Raw genomic sequence first — 17,945 nt, forward strand, 5'->3', positions numbered from 1 at the left:
TAGCCACCATTTTGACTCTACCCCCCAGTATGAGTGGAAGCCTGGCTGACTGAAATCCAGTGAAGTTACAGACTGGTTTCTTTCCACCAAGATCAGACTGCAGCCCTAGCCTAGGCTTCAGCCCCACCAAGCAGAGAGGTAACTGGTGGGACCTGCACCAGGCACTCCAGGCAACTGCAAGTGTTCTCCACTGGCACAGGCTGAATAGTCGAACACCCAGGGCTGGATACCTACACCCCAAGAGAATAGGAGAGGAGCTGGGTATCCTTGGCCTCTCCAGGCAATGGCATGAGTTTTCAGCCCACAAAAACAGGATTCTTGCATGCCTTTGAGCTCATCTCCACCTCTGTCCCTCTACAGGATAGGAGGGGAGCTGGTGTTCCCTCAGCCTCTCGAGGCAACTTCAGACAGTTTTGACCTGCAAAAGCCTGACCGTTGGGCACCTGTGGCTCCACCTCCATCCACAATAGGACAAGAAATGGACTGTGTTTGCCCAGCCTCTCTGGGTAACTGCAGGTGATTTTGGCCCACACAACCTGGACTGGTGGGTATTTGTGGACCCACCCTCACCTCCCAATAGGAAAGAAAGGGGCTGGTGTTTCCACAGCCCTTTTGGGCAATGGCAGACCTTCAGCCCACATGGACTGGACTATTGGATGCCTATGAATCCACCTCACCCCCAATAGGGTAGGAGGGGTTAGGAGTCTCCACAGCCTCTCTGGACAATGGTGGACTGAACTGTCAGGTGCCTGTGGACCCAACCTCATGCCTTAAGGGGATAGAAGGGGGCTGGCCTTTCCTCAGCCTCTTCAGGCAATGGCAGGTATTCTCAGCCTAAAGGGACTGAACTGTTGAGTGCCCATAGAACCACTCCCACCATCCAATAGGATAGGAGGGAGCTGGTGCTTCCTCAGCTCTCTGGGCAATGGTGGGTAATTTCAGCCTACAGGACTGAACTGTTGAGCATTGGTGGTTCCATTCCCAACTGCTGAGATCAGTTCACTCAGCGATAGGCTGACTCAAAGGGATGGAAACACAGAACTTCACAAAATAAAGGACAGAGAAAAAGACACAAGAGAGGAGATAAAGATGGGACCAGGGGACTCACAACTTCTTGAACTGAGAGCCTCAACCCTAGTTTCCACATCGTATTTATTAGAAACTACTGAGCAGCTGTTTGCTATCAGAACTGCAACATCATCTACAATAATAGGGAACCACTGCAACATCTACAATAAGGAACAGGTCATACAAAGTTCAAATACAATTTAAACTCTTTTCCCCACATTTCCTACTTTTTGTTTTTGCACATAGGGGGTCACACAAAAACTAGATATATTCCAATAAGTGTTCTGTTAGATAAAATGCTTTTCTAATGCTTTGCAACATCTAGCTCATGGCTAGGAAGTCCTGAGCCAGCAGCCAGTACCAGAATCTTGATTAAAAATAAAGTGATAAGTCCAGACCCATAAGACATTCGTTCACTCATTAACAAAGCTTCCTGCATGATATTTTCATTTTTAGGTTTGAACAATACTCATTAAACTTTTTCTCAATATATTCATTCCCAGAATTGTTCAAACTTAAAACAATAAATTTACATATACATTCAACACAACAAGGTACATTTTTATATCATTTACAGGCTATCAAATCACTTAAGTACACAATATGTTTCATTATTAAAGTCCTGATTAGTATTCAACCATTTTATGCATAATCCATAACTGCAACAACAAACAATAAGACTTCTAACTAGCAGACGTTTAATAAATAGACTTTCATTTCTTATGGGCTCAAGATTTCTAACCAACAAGGCTATATAGGCCAGTTCTCGATCAAAATCAATCTCATTTTCCCCAATTTGTATAGTGTTCTTAGCATACTGGACCAGGGGCCACATCCAATTCACAGGCTAAGTCAATATCCACCTTTTCCTCTTTCTAAAAAAATGTTTAAAGCAGCCTGCTGGAGGTCCTTCTACCCCCTTTCCTAATTAGCACATCTTAGTGAGGGATAAAAGATTTGTAATATTCCAACAATATTACAAATTCTATTAACATGAGAAAACATTGTATTTTATCAATTACAGCAGGGAATATAGTTTTGTCTTACCCAACCAAACAACATTTAGTAATTTGATAGAGTAGCACGGACCTTACAGCTTGTCCCATTTGTTTGCCTATTCCAGGACCTTAAAATACCATTGTCTCTGATGTTTCTTAGTAGGGTCACTGCCACAGGTTTCTTCTATGCAGCCAGATTCATTTCCATCAGGCCAGGGCAGAAAACCTTGAGGAAGAACTGCAAAAGTCCATTGTTGACCTTTTCACACAGTTTCTGCACTTTCTGTATTCATTCAGGCTTGTTTTACTTTTACAAAACACATTATCTCACTGAATGCTATCACAATACTTTCACAACTTGCTATATGCATACTAGTTCTGTCCTGCATATCTTCATTTCTGATTTTATAAAACTAACTATTTTATTTTAGGACAAAATACACCTTATTAAATTTCAGTTAGTGTTCCCATAAACCTTTTACCTTTTTCAATATTCACTTAACTTTTATATTTTCATTTTATCCTATGAAGAAAAATAAACTATTCATTTCAATTTAAGCAAGAACTATTTTTTATTAAGAATCTTATAGTAATTCTATTAATCAAGACTTACAACTATAGAGATCTTATTAACATTTTAAACTTAGGTAATAATATAAGTGCTTATTTAATTTTTTGGCCACTTGAATAGAGCTCTTTCAGAAACTTTTATTTATCAAATTATATCACCATCTGGAGGTATCAAAATATACACTGACAATTCTTTCTTTTTCTTTTTTCCTTTTCCTCTCTCTTTTTTCCTTTTGTTCTTTCTTTTTCTTTCTTTCTTTCTTTCTTTCTTTCTTTTTCCTTCTATTCTTTCTCTTTCTTCCTTTTTTCCTTCCTTTTTTCTTTCTATCTTTCTTTTTCTTTTTTCCTTCCTTTTTCTCTTTTTCCTCCTTTTTCACACACACTGAAACAATTAAAACATACACTGATGTTAAACACAAAAGCAGTTCCAAATCTATTAATCTAGAATTCCTTCATTGCTTCCTTTTATAATTCAACATTTCTTTCCCAGTTTTCCTCCTCTCAATTTTTTTCTTAATCTCTTTCTGTCCCTAAACCATACATACTTTATGATACCATGCTTGAACAAGTTCTGTAGTTTAGATACTTTGATGTAAAGCCATTCTAGTCTTACGAATGAGACCCAGACATGCAGTTTCCAGTGCCCATCTCTCCATTTGCATGACCAGAGTTTCTGGGTTCCACAGGAACTTTTTCATCTCTTGGCATTCATGGTATGGCTTTATCTGATGAGCTGGTACCCACACAGGACGTTCTCCATCTTCTGCAGAAATACAAGCAAACCCTTGAAGATTTCAAAGGCTTTCCAAACCACTTGGGGCTTGAGGTGATCCTTCTTCCCTTCAAGTCTCTGTTCAGGTGCCAGTTGCTATGAGCCTTCTTCCCTTCGAGCCCCACATTGGGCACCAGTTGCTGAGCTTCTTTTTGGATCCCACACTGGGTGCCAGTTGCTGCAAGCCTTCTTCTCTTTAGGTCCCTATCCAGGCACCCGTTGCTGAGATTCACTTTGGCCCCATATTGGGTGCCAGTTGCAGAGATCAGCTCAGTGATATGTTGGCTTGAAGGGAAGGCAATGCAGAACTTTACAAAATGAAGGACAGAGAGAAAGACACAAGACAGGAGATAAAGTTGGGACAAGGGGACTCAGCTTCTGGAACTGAGAGCCTTGATCCTAGTTTCCACATGATATTTGTTGGAAACTACTGAGCAGCTGTTGCTATCAGAACTGCAACATCATTTACAATAATAGGGAACAACTGTAGCATCTACAATAAGGAACAGGTCATACAAAGTTCAAATTCAATTTAATCTCTTTTTCTCACACCCAATCCCTAAAGGGCAGAAGGGACAGTACTCTCTCAGCCTCTCAGGGCAACTGCAGGTGTATTTGTCCCACAGAGATTAGATTGTTGGACACTCCAGAGAGTCCATTCCCACCCCTGGCAGGGAGAGGGTCTGGTGCTACATCAGTTTACTAAAGCAACTGTGGTCATATTGGACCCACACAGCATAGATTGCTGACCACAACTATAGCTCCATCCCTGCCTAAGTTAGGTGAGGAAGGGGTGTGAAGCTTCATCAGTGGCTCCAGGAGACTAGAGACAATATTGTTGTTCCCAACTCGGATTGCGGCGGCTTGCTCGGTCGGTAGAGGTGGGGTCTGGCTGCGGACGAGGGGTCGGTCCAGCTCAGGACAAGGGGTCGGTCCCGCTTGGGACGAGGGATCGGTCCCGCTTGGGACGAGGGGTCGGTCCAGCAGCAGACGAGGGGTCGGTCTCACAGGGGTTGTGCGGTTCGGCTGACGGGGTCGCCCGGCGAAGCCGGGGACGAGGGGGTCGCCCGGAGAAGCAGGCGACGAACTGGGGACAAGGGAGGCCCGGCCCTTGTCGGGGGCTCTCAGGACTGGAGGGCGCACGGCAGAAGAACTACCACGGAGACAAGGTAAACACGCAAGTCCAACTTTATTGAGGGAGAGGCAACAGTTTTATAGGGGCTGGGGAAGGCTGATTGGTCGAAGCCACGCTCTGTTCTGATTGGTTGCTGGAGAAAGGCCAGTGGGAGGTACTGGATGGGGGAGGGGTGGTGATTAGGGATTGGCTGTTGCTGTTGCTGGGGGAAGTGGCAGGGTTTAGGGATTGGTGGCTGCTGTTGCTGGGGTAGAGGGCAGACTTGAGTTTCCTGCCCACGCCTGGCTGTTGCTGCTGTCGGGGGGAGGGAAAAGGGCAGACTGGAATTTTCCGCCCTGTGCCTGCACAGGGAGAAAGAAGAAGAAGGGTGCCGCCCCACAACGCATCGTGTGGCGCCATCCGGGAGGAGGGGCGGCTGCGGAAGCATGGCTGCCGAGAAGGGGAGACCCGAGGGCACTCTGCGCCCATGCCGAGCTTCCTTCAGGGGTGACGGTGGGCCCGACCAACCACCCTATTATGGGGGCAGCGGTTTGGAATAGGCCTACCGCGGCCGCCGCCCCTCGCCAGGCCAGCAAACCACACTTCAGCCCGAGGGGTGACTGCATTGGATTATTATACATGGCTACAGAGAAAGGTGGGAGAAGCTTCATCAATTCCTGGCACAATGTGGGCAGTTTCAGCCTCCATAGCTTATGGCAACAACTACATCCTTGGCTAATACTACACAACCAGCAAGGGAGAAAAGACAAGAAATCCCTAAACTAAAGGGAGAAACTGCACCCAGAATAAATACATCTAGCAAGACAGATGCAGAAACACCAACAAAAAATTATAATCCATACCAAGAAACAGTAAGAGATGGCCGAGGTAAAGGAACAAGATAAGGCTGCAGATGACATAAAGGAGTTGAGACAAATAATCTTAGATGCTTAACAAATCTCCTTAATGAATTCAATGAGATGGCTAAAGAGATTAAGGATATTAAGAAGAAATTGGATAAGCACAAAGAAGAATTTCAAAGCATACATAGAAAATAGCAGACCTTATGGGAATGAAAGGTGCAATAAACGAAATTAAAAATACACTGGAGGCATATAACAGCAGATTTGAGGAAGCAGAAGAAAGGATGGGCAAACTCGAAGACATGGCCTCTGAAAGTGAACATACAAAAGAACAGATGAAGAAAAGAATGGAAAAAATTGAACACCATCTCAGGGAACTAAATGACAGCAAGAGATGTGCAAACATACGTGTCATGGGTGTCCCAGAAGGAGTAGAGAAGGGAAAAGGGACAGAAGGAATGTTTGAAGAAATAATGGTGGAAAATTTCCCAACCCTATTGAAAGACATAGATATCTGTCCAAGAAGCACAATGTACTCCCATACTAATAAATCTGAATAGACCAACTTCGAGACACATACTAATCAGAATGTCAAATGCTAAAGACAAAGAGAAAATTCTGAGAGCAGTGAGAGAAAAGCAATGCATAACATATAAGGGATACCCAATAAGATTAAGTGCTGATTTCTCATCAGAAACCATGGAGGCAAGAAGGCAGTGCTATGATATATATAAGATACTGTGGGAGAAAAATTGCTGGCCAAGAATTTATACCCAGCAAGATTATCTTTTAAAAATGAGGGTGAGATTAGAATATTCACAGATAAACAGAAACTGAGAGTTTATAACAGAAAGACCAGCTTTGCAGGAAAAAAGGAGTATTACAACCTGAAAGGAAAAGACAGGAGAGAGAGGCCTGGAAGAGAGTCTAGAAATGACAACTGTATCAGTAACAGTAACTTAAAAAGTCAAAAATAAAATGACAGATAAAATGCAAAGATCAAAATGGATGAAATAAGAACTGCCTTTACAGTAATAACATTGAATGTTAATGGATTATACTCCCCAATCAAGAGACACAGACTGGCAGAATGGATAAGAAAATATAAGCCATCTATATGTTATGTACAGGAGACTCACATTAGACCCAAGGATACCAATAAATTGAAAGTGAAAGGTTGGGAAAAGATATTCCATGCATGTAATAACCAAAAAGCTGGGGTAGCTATACTTATATCAGCTGATAAAGACTTTAAAAGCAAAACTGTTATTAGAGACAAGGAAGGACATTGCATATTAATAAAAGAGATGATTCACAAGGAAGAAATAAAATCATAAATATATATGCATCTAACCAGGATGCCCCAAGATACATGAGGCAAACACTGGCAGAACTGAAGGGAGAAATAGGCCTCTCTACAGTAATACTTGGAAACTTCAATACACCACTCTCAGCACTGACAGAACATCTCAGCAGAAGATCAATAAAGAAACAGCTTGAATAATATGATAAATGGACTAAACCTAACAGACATATACAGAACATTGTACCCCCAAACAGCAGGATGTACATTCTTCTCAAGTGCTCATGGATCTTTCTCCAGGATAGACCACATCTTGGGTCACAAAAGCAGATCTCATTAAATTCAACAAAATCGAAATTATACAAAGCACTTTCTCTGATCAAAATGGAATAAAGTTGGAAATCAACAAGTGGCAAAAAAGGGGAAAATTTACACATGTATGGAGATTAAACAACACACTCTTAAATAATCAGTGGGTCAAAGAAGAAATTTCATGAGAAATCGGTAAATATCTTGAGACAAATGACAATGAGAATACAACATATCAGAAACTATGGGATGCCATGAAGGCAGTGTTGAGAGGAAAATTTATAGCCCTCAATGCTCATATTAAAAAAGAAGAGCTAAAATCAGCTGGAGGAACTAGAAAAAGAACGGCAAACTAATCCCAAAACAAGTAGAAGGAATGAAATAACAAAGATCAGAGCAGAAATAAATGAAATTGAGAACAAAAAAAATAGAGAAAATTAACAAAACCAAAAGTTAGTTCTTCAAGAAGATTAACAAAATTGACAAGCCCTTATCTAGACTGACTAAGAAAAAAAGAGAGAAGATGCAAATAAAGGAAATAAAAAATGAAAAGGGGAACCTTACTACTGACCCCACAGAAATAAGAGAGATCATAAAAGGATACTATGAACAACTTTATACTAAAAAAACCAGACAATGTAGCTGAAATGGAAAAATTCCTAGGAATATACAAACAACCTACACTGATGCTAGAAGAAATAGAAGACCTCACCAAACCAATCATAACTAAAGAGATTGAAACAGTCATCAAACAGCTCCCCAAAATGAAAAGCCCATGATGAAATGGTTTCACAGGTGAGTTCCACCCAGCACTCAAAGAAGATTTAATACCAATCTTACTCAAGCTCCTCCAGAAAACTGAACAAGAAGGAATGCTACCAAACTCATTCTATGAAGCTAATATCACCCTAATACCAAAGCTAGATAAAAATATTACAAAAATAGAAAATCACAGACCCATTTCTCTAATGAATACAGATGCAAAAATCCTCAATAAAATACTTGCTAATCAAATCCAACAACACCTTAAAAAAATTATCCATCATGATCAAGTGGGTTTTATACCAGGCATGCAAGGCTGGTTCAACACAAGAAAATCAATCAGCATAATACACCACATTAATAAATCAAAGAAGAAAGATGACACAATCTTATCAATTGATGCAGAAAAGGCATTTGATAAAATATGTCATCCTTTCTTGATAAAAATACTACAAAAAATAGGTATTTAAGGAAACTTTCTCAACATGATAAAGGCCATATATGAAAAACCCACAGCTAACATTGTGGTGAAAGACTGAAAGCTTTCCTGCTGAGATTAGGGACAAGACAAGGATGCCCACTGTCACCACTGTTGTTCAATATAGTGCTAGACATTCTAGCTAGAGCAATCAGGCAAGAAAAATAAAATAAAAGGCATCCAAATTGGAAAGGAAGAATTAAAACTTTCACTATTCACAGATGATATGATTGTATATCTAGAAAGTCCCCAAACATCTACAAAAGCTACTAGAGCTAATAAATGATTTCAGTAGAGTGTCAGGATACAAGATCAATATCCAAAAATCAGTGGTGTTTCTATACACTAATAATGCACAATCTGAGGAGGAAATCAGAAAAAAAATTCCATTTACAATAGCAACTAAAAGAATCAGATATTTAGGAATAAACTTAACCAAGGATGCAAAGCACTTGTTTTCAGAAACCTACAATGCATTGTTAAAAGAAATAATTTTTAAAAAGATTTAAATAATTGGAAGAACATTCCATGCCCCTGGATTGTAAGACTAAATACCATTAAGATGTCAGTTCTGTCCAAATTGATACACAGATTCAATGCAATACCAATAAAAATTCCACCAGCATTTTTTAAGCAAATGGAAGACACAATTATCAAATTTATTTGGAAGTGTAAGGGGCCCCATATAGCCAGAAACACCTTAAAAAGGAAAAGTGGAGTTGGAGGACTCTCAGTTCCAGACTTTAAATCATACTACCTAGCTACAGTGGTAAAAACAGCATGTTATTGGCATAAAGATAGACACATAGACCAATGGAACTGAACTGATGATTCAGGAACAGACCCTCACATCTATGGCCAAGTGGTTTTTGACAAGCCTGTCAAGCCCACCCAGTTGGGGCAGAACAGTTTATTCAACAAATGGTGTTGGGAGAACAGGATATCCATAGCCAAAAGAAAGGAAGAAGACCCCTATCTCACATCTTATACAAAAAATTAACTCAAAATGGATCAAATACCTAAATATAAAAGGAAGTACAACAAAGCTCCTAGAAGAAAATGCAAGGAAACATCTTCAAAACCTGGTGGTAGGTGGTAGATTCTTAAACCTTACACCAAAAACATGAGCAACAAAAGAAAACATGGATAAATGGGACCTCCTCAAACTTAAACACTTCTGTGATTCAATGGACTTCATCAAAAAGGTAGGAAGGCAGCCCAGTCAATGGGAGAATGTATTTGGAAACCACTTATCTGACAAGGGTTTGATTTCCATTCTATATATAAGAGATCATATAACTCAACAATAAAAGAGCAAGCAAATCAATTAAAAATGAGCAAAAGATTTAAATAGACATTTCTCCAAAGAGGAAATACAAATGGCCAAAAAGTACATGAAAAAATCTTCCATGTCACTAGATATTAGGGAAATGCAAATTAAAATAACAATAAGATATTATCTAACTCCGCATAGAATGGCCATTATTAAAAAAACAGGCAACAATAAGTGCTGGAGAGAATGTGGAGAAATAGGAACACTCCTTCACTGTTGGTGGGAGTGTAAAATGGTGCAACCTCTGTGGAAGAGAGTTTGGCATTTCCTCAGGAAGCTAAATGTAGAATTGCCATATGATCCAGCAATTCCTCTACTAGTTATATCCAGAAGAACTAAAAACTATGACATGAACAGACATCTGCAAACCAATGTTTATAGCAGCATTGTTCACAATTGCCAAAAGATGGAAACAACACAAGTGTTCATCCACCAAAGAGTGGATAAACAAAAAGAGGTATATACATATGACGGAATACTATGCTGCAGTAAGAAGAAATGAAATTGAGACACATGTGATAACATGGATGAGTCTTGAAGACATTATACTAAATGAAGTAAGCCAGACACAAAAGGACAAATATTGCATGGTCTTATTAATAGAAACTAAATATAAATAATAAACACTTGGAATTAAAAACCTAGAGTATAGGTTATTAGAAGATAGGAGGGTTGAGAAGAACTACTGATGCTTAATGTATGTAGAAGTTTTAATTAACTTGACTCGAAAAGTGTGGAAATGGATGGAGTTGATGGTAACACATTATAGTGAGTAACAACTGGTTTATAAATGGGATTGTGGCCAAAAAATGGGAGTCTGGGGAAGTAAATGTCAATAAAAAGAAAACTAAATAATAATCTAGGGACTGAATAATACAGTGAATCCAGAGGTGGATGAAGATAGTGGTTAAGGGTAAAAATGCAAGAGAGTCCTTTTGTGAGCTAGAGCAGATGTTCATCACTATTGCAGGGTGATGGGAATATGGAGAAGCATAGGAAAACTACAATTTGTGTGCCCTATAGACTGTGGTTAACAGCAATACTATAATATTCTTGCATCAATGCCAAAGCTATACAGTGTTGATAATGGAAAATGTGTGCCAAATGTATGCTATAGACCATGATTGGTGATAATGTCTGATGATATATCTCATAATCTGTAACAAGTGTTCCACCATGGTGTAGAGTTGTATGGGAAATCTACACATCTGTATGATTGTTCTGCAAGTTCACAACATCTGTAACAAAAATATATTTTTAAAAAAATAATGTGGGTTGGGGGAAAAATACACCAAATGTAAGATAAGGACTATAGTTGGTAATAATATTTTGACAAAGCTCTTGCATAGTTTGTAACAAATGTTTCACAACAATGCAAAGTGTTGGTGGAAGGGTGATGTATAAGACCCCTGTGTGATGTTATGTATGTCTATTTTGTAAGTTCACAATCTTTACTATACACTTATTGTTTATGTGTGTTCATGTATGAATGACATACTTTAATTTTTTAAAAGCAAAAAAAAGAAAAAGAAAAAAGATGAGTGAGCAACTGAGAGGAAATATTTGTAAAACAATTACTTGATAATGGGTATGTATCCAGAACATACAAAGAACTCTCAAATTTCAATAAGAAAAAAATAACCCAATAAAAATGTGTAAGAACTTGAATAGAAACTTCCCCAAAGAAGAGACACGGATGGCAAATAAACACACAGAAGAAGATACCCATCATTATTCACAAGGAAAATACAAATTGAAGCCACAATGAGAAACAACTACATACCCACTAGAATGGCTAAAACTAAAAAGTACTGGGGAGAGTGTGGAGCAACTGGAAGCCTCATACATTTTTGGTGGGAATACAAAACAGTCATGTCTTTGACAGTTCCTCATAAATTTTTGCATTCTCTTACTATATGACGCAGCAATCCCATTCCTAGTATTTTACCCAAGAAAAATAAAAACATGTGTTCACAAAAGACCTGCATATGGACGTTAATAAAAGCTTTATTTATAGTAACTGAATATTGAAATTGCTCAGATAGCCATTGACGAGTGGGTGAAAAACCAAAATTGTGGTACTTTCATATAATGGAATACAACTCAGCAATTAAGAAAATAATAAAGCACTGAAACATGCAATATAATGGATGAATGTCTAAAGCAATATTTACAAAAGAAGGAACAAAATTTACATATGCTATGATTGCACTTATATCTGAAAAGGCAAAAAAGATCAGGAATCAGATCAGTGATTGCTAAGTACTAGGGTTAAGGGAAGGTGATTTACTGCAAAAGAATACAAGGAAACTTTTGGCATGATAGAAATGTTCATTATCATAATTGTGGTTTTGGTTATATGAGTACATACATTTGTCAAATTCATACCACTATACTCTTTAAAAGGGAAATTTTTACTGTCTCTAGATTAGGCTTCATTAACCTGATTTTTTAAAAAAATCTCACTTAAGCCTCAGTTTCCTCACCTGTAAAATTGTAGCCACTGTTGTTTTTTTCCTTAAAAATGATCCTTCCCTATGGAAATATTGTCATGGCCCTGATTCCTAAGTCATAGATTTGATCATTTGCCATTTTGTGTCATAAAAAATAATTATAAAAACATTTATGACAACATCTCCTATTGTGCTCCAAATGTACTGATAGCTTGCGCAACTTTTAAGTGAGTATGACATTTAACAAAAGAGACAGAAGAGAGTCAAGAATCCAAACAGACATGCCAGACTGCAGACCATAGTAAGGAAAATTTGCTTTTCTAATTCTTGTCCTTTTCTCTTTTCTTGGCTTGCAACGGTATGTTGACTGGGTTGAAGGAGGAATTCTCAAAGATGTTTCTATTTATTTCTCACAGCCTAGGAGGTATCACGGGTTCTGACACAAAACAGTGTAACTTATAAATGTGTTTTCATAGCCAATATAATCACACTCAGAGAAATCAAATCTGTTTTGTGTTTTCTTCCCTTACATTTCTTCTGGAAGTGAAACAATTCCCTCCTTGGCCTCCAAACCCAGCCAATGTTTATGTTCTGTTATTCTCTTTGCTTAACCCAAATGTCTACTGTTCTTTCAATTTTTTCCCCTAACCCCGAATGTTCTGATATATCCCATCCTATGGGTTCCAATTTCCAGTCATTTATTTCAACCCGGGGAAAATTCCCTAGACCTACTTCTTAGTTTGCCAGGCTGCTAAGACATATACCACACAATAGGTTGGTTAAAACAACAGGAGTTTTTGGCTCATTGTTTGAGGTTAGAAGTCGTCCAAAATCAAAATATTACCAAGTCCTACTTTCTGCCAGAATCTATACTTTCTGGTTCTGGTTGCCAGAAATGCTTGGGGTTCCCTGGCTTGTGTATCTGCTCCCATCAAATGGCAATGTCCTCTCCTTTCTAGCCTCTGTGATTTCTGGGCTCTCTTTATAAGGCCTCCAGTAATATATATTAAGACCCACCCTGATTCATTTGGCAACACCATAACTAAAAACATCTTCAAAATGTATAATTTACAATGGATTCACACCTTCAGGGACTTGGGTTAAGATTAGCATGTGTTGGGAAGCGGATGTAGCTCAACTGATAGAGCATCCGTTTAACATACGGAGGGTCCAGGGTTAGATGCCCAGGGCCTCCTGACCCGTTGGTACAGCTGGCCCACGATTAGTGTTGCTGTGCACAAGGAGAGCCGTGCCACACAGGGGTGCCCCCACCTGTGGGTGCCCCATGTGCAAGGTATGCGCCCCGCAAGAAGAGCCACCCTGCATGACAAAAAAAAAGCGCAGCCTGCCCAGGAGTGGCGCCTCACACACGGAGAGCTGACGCAGAAAAATGACGCAACAAAAAAGAGAAGCAGTTTCCCAGTGCCTCCTGATAAGGCAAGCAGACGCAGAACACGGAGTGAATGGACACAGAGGGCAGATAACAGGGGGGAAGGGGAGAGAAATAAATAAAATAAATCTAAAAAAGAAAAAGAGATTAGCATATGTTGTTGGGGTACAGGATTCAACCTAATACACTATCCATATCTGGATTTTCTAAACCAGCCCTATTTGCCCTGTTTTGTTTTTTAATAATATTATTATTACATTACTATTAATTGATAGCTGTTCTCAAGACCCTAACCCACATACCTATCTTATGACATAGGTATGACCCCCATTGTACAATGAGGGATCAATGGCTTTGCCCAAGGCCATGTATCCAATGAGTGGCAGATCTGGACTCCAGCACAGGCCTAACTCCAATGCCCACACTCTTTCCCTGGAAGGGGAAGATCAAGACTTACCCTACCAATCAATAAGAACATATTGGTCCTATGTATTAATTCAAATCAGACTTTTGGAAAGAGAGAAAGAAATGAGATTTCCAAAAACATTTTTTAAACTTTCCTCTAAAGTTAGCTATTGACAACCTTTTCATCTCCTTTTTAATTACTATGGGGTGCAATTTCCAGAAAACTGCTTTTCCTTGATGACTACTGGTAGGAAAATCTGGGTGAGAGGTTGGCAATTATGCACCCATATGGCCATTGCCCACTAGCCTTACCATGGCAGACATCACTAGTCAATCACAGCAGTCTTTGCCATAAAGGCCCTAAGTGGCTTCACAGTCATTCTCATTTCTCTGCTAAGTCAGCCTCCAGCAATTGAATACCATTGACAGATAAGTTCAGAATCATTTGCCATTTCTGTTTTGACTGAGCTTCTTTAGCTTTGGGATTCTTTTTTGCTACAAGTCAAAGTATAGACAAAGGTGGCAGACTAGTTGGAGAGGTGTCATCTAGTGATGAAGTCTGCTTTGAAATATCTCTTCTGAGAGACCTTCTCCACAGCTGCTCTTCAGATCCATCAGCCCCAGACCATTGTGGTAGCACCTCCAGGAACCAGGATTTATGTGTCTAGTTCTATATCTGTAAAGAGAAAATGTGGGCAAGAATTCAACTGTACCTGAGAAAGAGAAAATATAAAGCAGAGTTCTCAACCTTGGCTACAACTAGAATCACCTGGGGAGCTTGTATTTTTTCCCCCTAAAAGAAACTATTATGAGAGGTTTTTATTGTATTTTTACAAACACATCCATTACCCCTTACCCTCATCTCCTCCTTCCCCCGTAACCTCTAATCTGCCTTCTATCTCTGTGATTTTGTTATTTCTAGTCATCTCTAACAAGGGATATCATACAATTTTTGTTCTTATTTGTCTTACCTTTTTCCACTGAGTATAATATTTCCAAGTTTCTTGCATGTTGCAGCATATCTCATAGCTTCATTTTTTCCAGTGGCTGAATAATACTCTATTGTGTGTGTGTACCACATTTTGCTTATCCATTCATTAATTGATGGGCCCTTGGGTTGTTTCCAACTTTTGCCTACTGTAAATAATGCTGCTATAAATACTGGTGTACAAGTAAGTATCTGTGATCCTGTTTTCACTCTCTTTGGGTATATACCTAAAGGTGGGATTGCTGGGTCAAAGGGTAATAATATATTTAACTTTTTGAGGAACTGCCATGTTACTTTCCACAGTGGGTGTACCATTTTATATTTGCACCAACAATGTATGAGAGTTCCTATTTCTCTGCATCCTCCCAATACTCATTATTTTCTATTTTTTTAAAATAATAGCTATTCTTGTGGTTGTGAAATGGTATCTTAAGATTTTAATTTGCATTTCCCTAATGGCTAATGATTTTGAACATCTTTTTGTGTGTTTATTGGCCATTTGTATATCTCCTTTAAAGAAATATCTATTCAAGTCCTTTGCCCAGTTTTTAAATGAGATGCTTGTCTTTTTGTTATTGCATTGCAGAAGTTCTTTATATAGTCTAGATATTAAACCCTTATCTGATATGTGGTTTGAAACTATTTTTTCCCATTCTATAGGTTGCCTATTCACTCTCTTGAGAATTTCCTTTGATGTGATCAAAATTATCAATTGTTGCTTTTGTTGCTTGTGCTTTTGGAATCATATATAAGAATCCATTGCTGAATCCCAGGTCATGAAGATTTGCCCCTATGTTATTTGTAAGAATTTTATAGTTTTTCCTCTGATATTTAGATCTTCATTCATTTTGAGTTGATTTTTGTACATGATGTGAGGCTGGGGTCTAATTTTATTCTTTAACATTTAGATATCCAGTTTTCCCAACATTGTTTGTTGATGGGACTGTTCTTTCCCTACTGCATGTATGTAGCACCCTTATCAAAAATCAGTTGACCATAGATGTGTCAGTCTATTTCTAGAATTTGAATTTGGTTCCACTGATCTCTTTGTCTATCTTGTACCAGTACCACGGTTTTAATTACTGTTGTTTTTTTAATGCAATTTGAAATTGAGAAGTATGAGTTCTCTAACCTTGTTCTTTGTCAATATTGTTTTGAGAGAGAAGCAGATACATACATTCAATTTGAGGATGAAAATTTAAAATTTTTGGATATTAGTTTGTGAAACACTGTTACCAGCCCTTCCAAAATCTGCGCAACTTATTAATTCTTCTAATTCAGGGTTCTTAACCTTTTTTGTTCCATGGATTCCTTTGCCAGTCAGATGAAAACCATGGATCCCTTACTAAGTCCACACTATAATGTATATTATTTAATACATATATCACACACCTGCACCAATATATCCCCACAAGAATAATGTTTTGTTTTTTGTTTTTTTAAATTTCAATTCAAGCTCACAGACCCCTGGTTAAGAACTGTTGCTCTAATACAACTGAGGCAAAAATAAAATATGTGACTATCACTTTATCTTTCTCCTCAAACCCTCCAAATTTCCTCTTTCTCTCCCTCCCTCTCTTGATGAACTTGGTACCTAAATCACTGAGAAAACTGGAGTTATCACAAGAGAACTTCTACTTCTAAATACTCCCACCACCACATCTAGCCACTGACTCTTATTCCCATCCACAGATCCTGCCTTCTTGCCTGTGGTTCAGCTATCCATGCTCCCATCACAAAGCTAAGCCCCTTACCTCTGTATCAGCTCCCATTTCCTCTTTTCTATTAGTGTTCCAGTGAGACTCCCCTCTCTCTCCTATGCCATTAGATTTCTCTCCTTGGTCTTTCCCTTCAGCATACAAACATGCTGTTTTTCCTCTGTTAAAAATAAGAAAACTCTTCTTGACACCATTTTCTCCTCCCTTATCATCTTTACTCCCCTTTGAAAAAAAGTTTTCTGTGTGGGCTCCACATCCTCCATCACTCATCAAGGTCACAAATTCTTTCATGTTGTCAATTCAATTCAATTCTAAGGCAATTGAAATGGTCTAATTCCAAGTGAATGGCCAATTTATTTCTAAGTCAATGGTCAATTCCGTTCTAAGTCCTTGTCTTATTTGACCTGTGTGATGAAGTTGATCTCTCATTTTTAATTCACTCCTTTCACCACCTTCAGCTGGTTTTCCTGTTACTTAAAATGAATACTTGGTTTCAGTGACTGATGCTGGTTCTTCTCCCCATCTTCTTCATATTCAAGTGCTCAGGGCTTAGTCCTTGGACTTCTTTTTCTTATCTTTATTAAATTCCTCAGTGAAATTTTCTGGTCCAAAGGCTTTAAGCATAATCTATCTATACTGATTACTGATGACTCTCAAATTTAATCTTTATCCAGACCTCTGTCCCAAGGCTCCAGATTTGTATTTAACATTTTCACTTGGATGACTTCTAGAAATCTCAAACTTAGCAAATTCAAAATTGAACTCTTAGCTTTTCCCTAAAACAGTCCCTGTTTGGAGCCTTTCCCATCTCAGCAAATGGCAATTCCATCCTTCCAGGAGCTCAGCACCAAAACTTTGGAGTCATCCTTGACGCCTTCCTTTTTCTCATCACTGTATCTAATGTGTCAGGAAATGTTCTCAGGTCCATTTTTATAAAATATTCAAATTCTGGCCATTCCTCATCTTGCAACCTGTTCCAAGCCCTGATCATGTTTTGTCTTGATTATTGCAATAGTCTTCCCAATTAGTCTGATTCTGTCCTTGCTGCCTATACACTTATCACAATAGCCAAGAGAGTCTTTATCTCTCCTTTGCTCAAAACCCTCCAATGATCCCCAACTGACTCAAAGCCAAAGTTCTTACCACATCTTAAACCCAACATGATCAAGCCCTCTCCCCCTTGATGTGCATTGAATATGCCAGGCACCCTCTTGCCTTGCTTTTCACCAGATTTTCCTTCAACCTTTGGAACTAGCTTCCCCTAGATGTCTATTTGCTTACCCTCTCACCTCTTTCATGTCTTTTCTCAGATCTGACCATTCAATGCAGCCTACAGGGACAACTTCACTTACTGTAGCCATCTCTATCTCCTCCCAGGATTCTTAGGACTCCTTATCCTGCTCTACCTTTTCTTTTTTTTC

Source organism: Dasypus novemcinctus, chromosome 2, assembly GCF_030445035.2.
Source record: "Dasypus novemcinctus isolate mDasNov1 chromosome 2, mDasNov1.1.hap2, whole genome shotgun sequence".
NCBI classification, from domain to species: domain Eukaryota; kingdom Metazoa; phylum Chordata; class Mammalia; order Cingulata; family Dasypodidae; genus Dasypus; species Dasypus novemcinctus.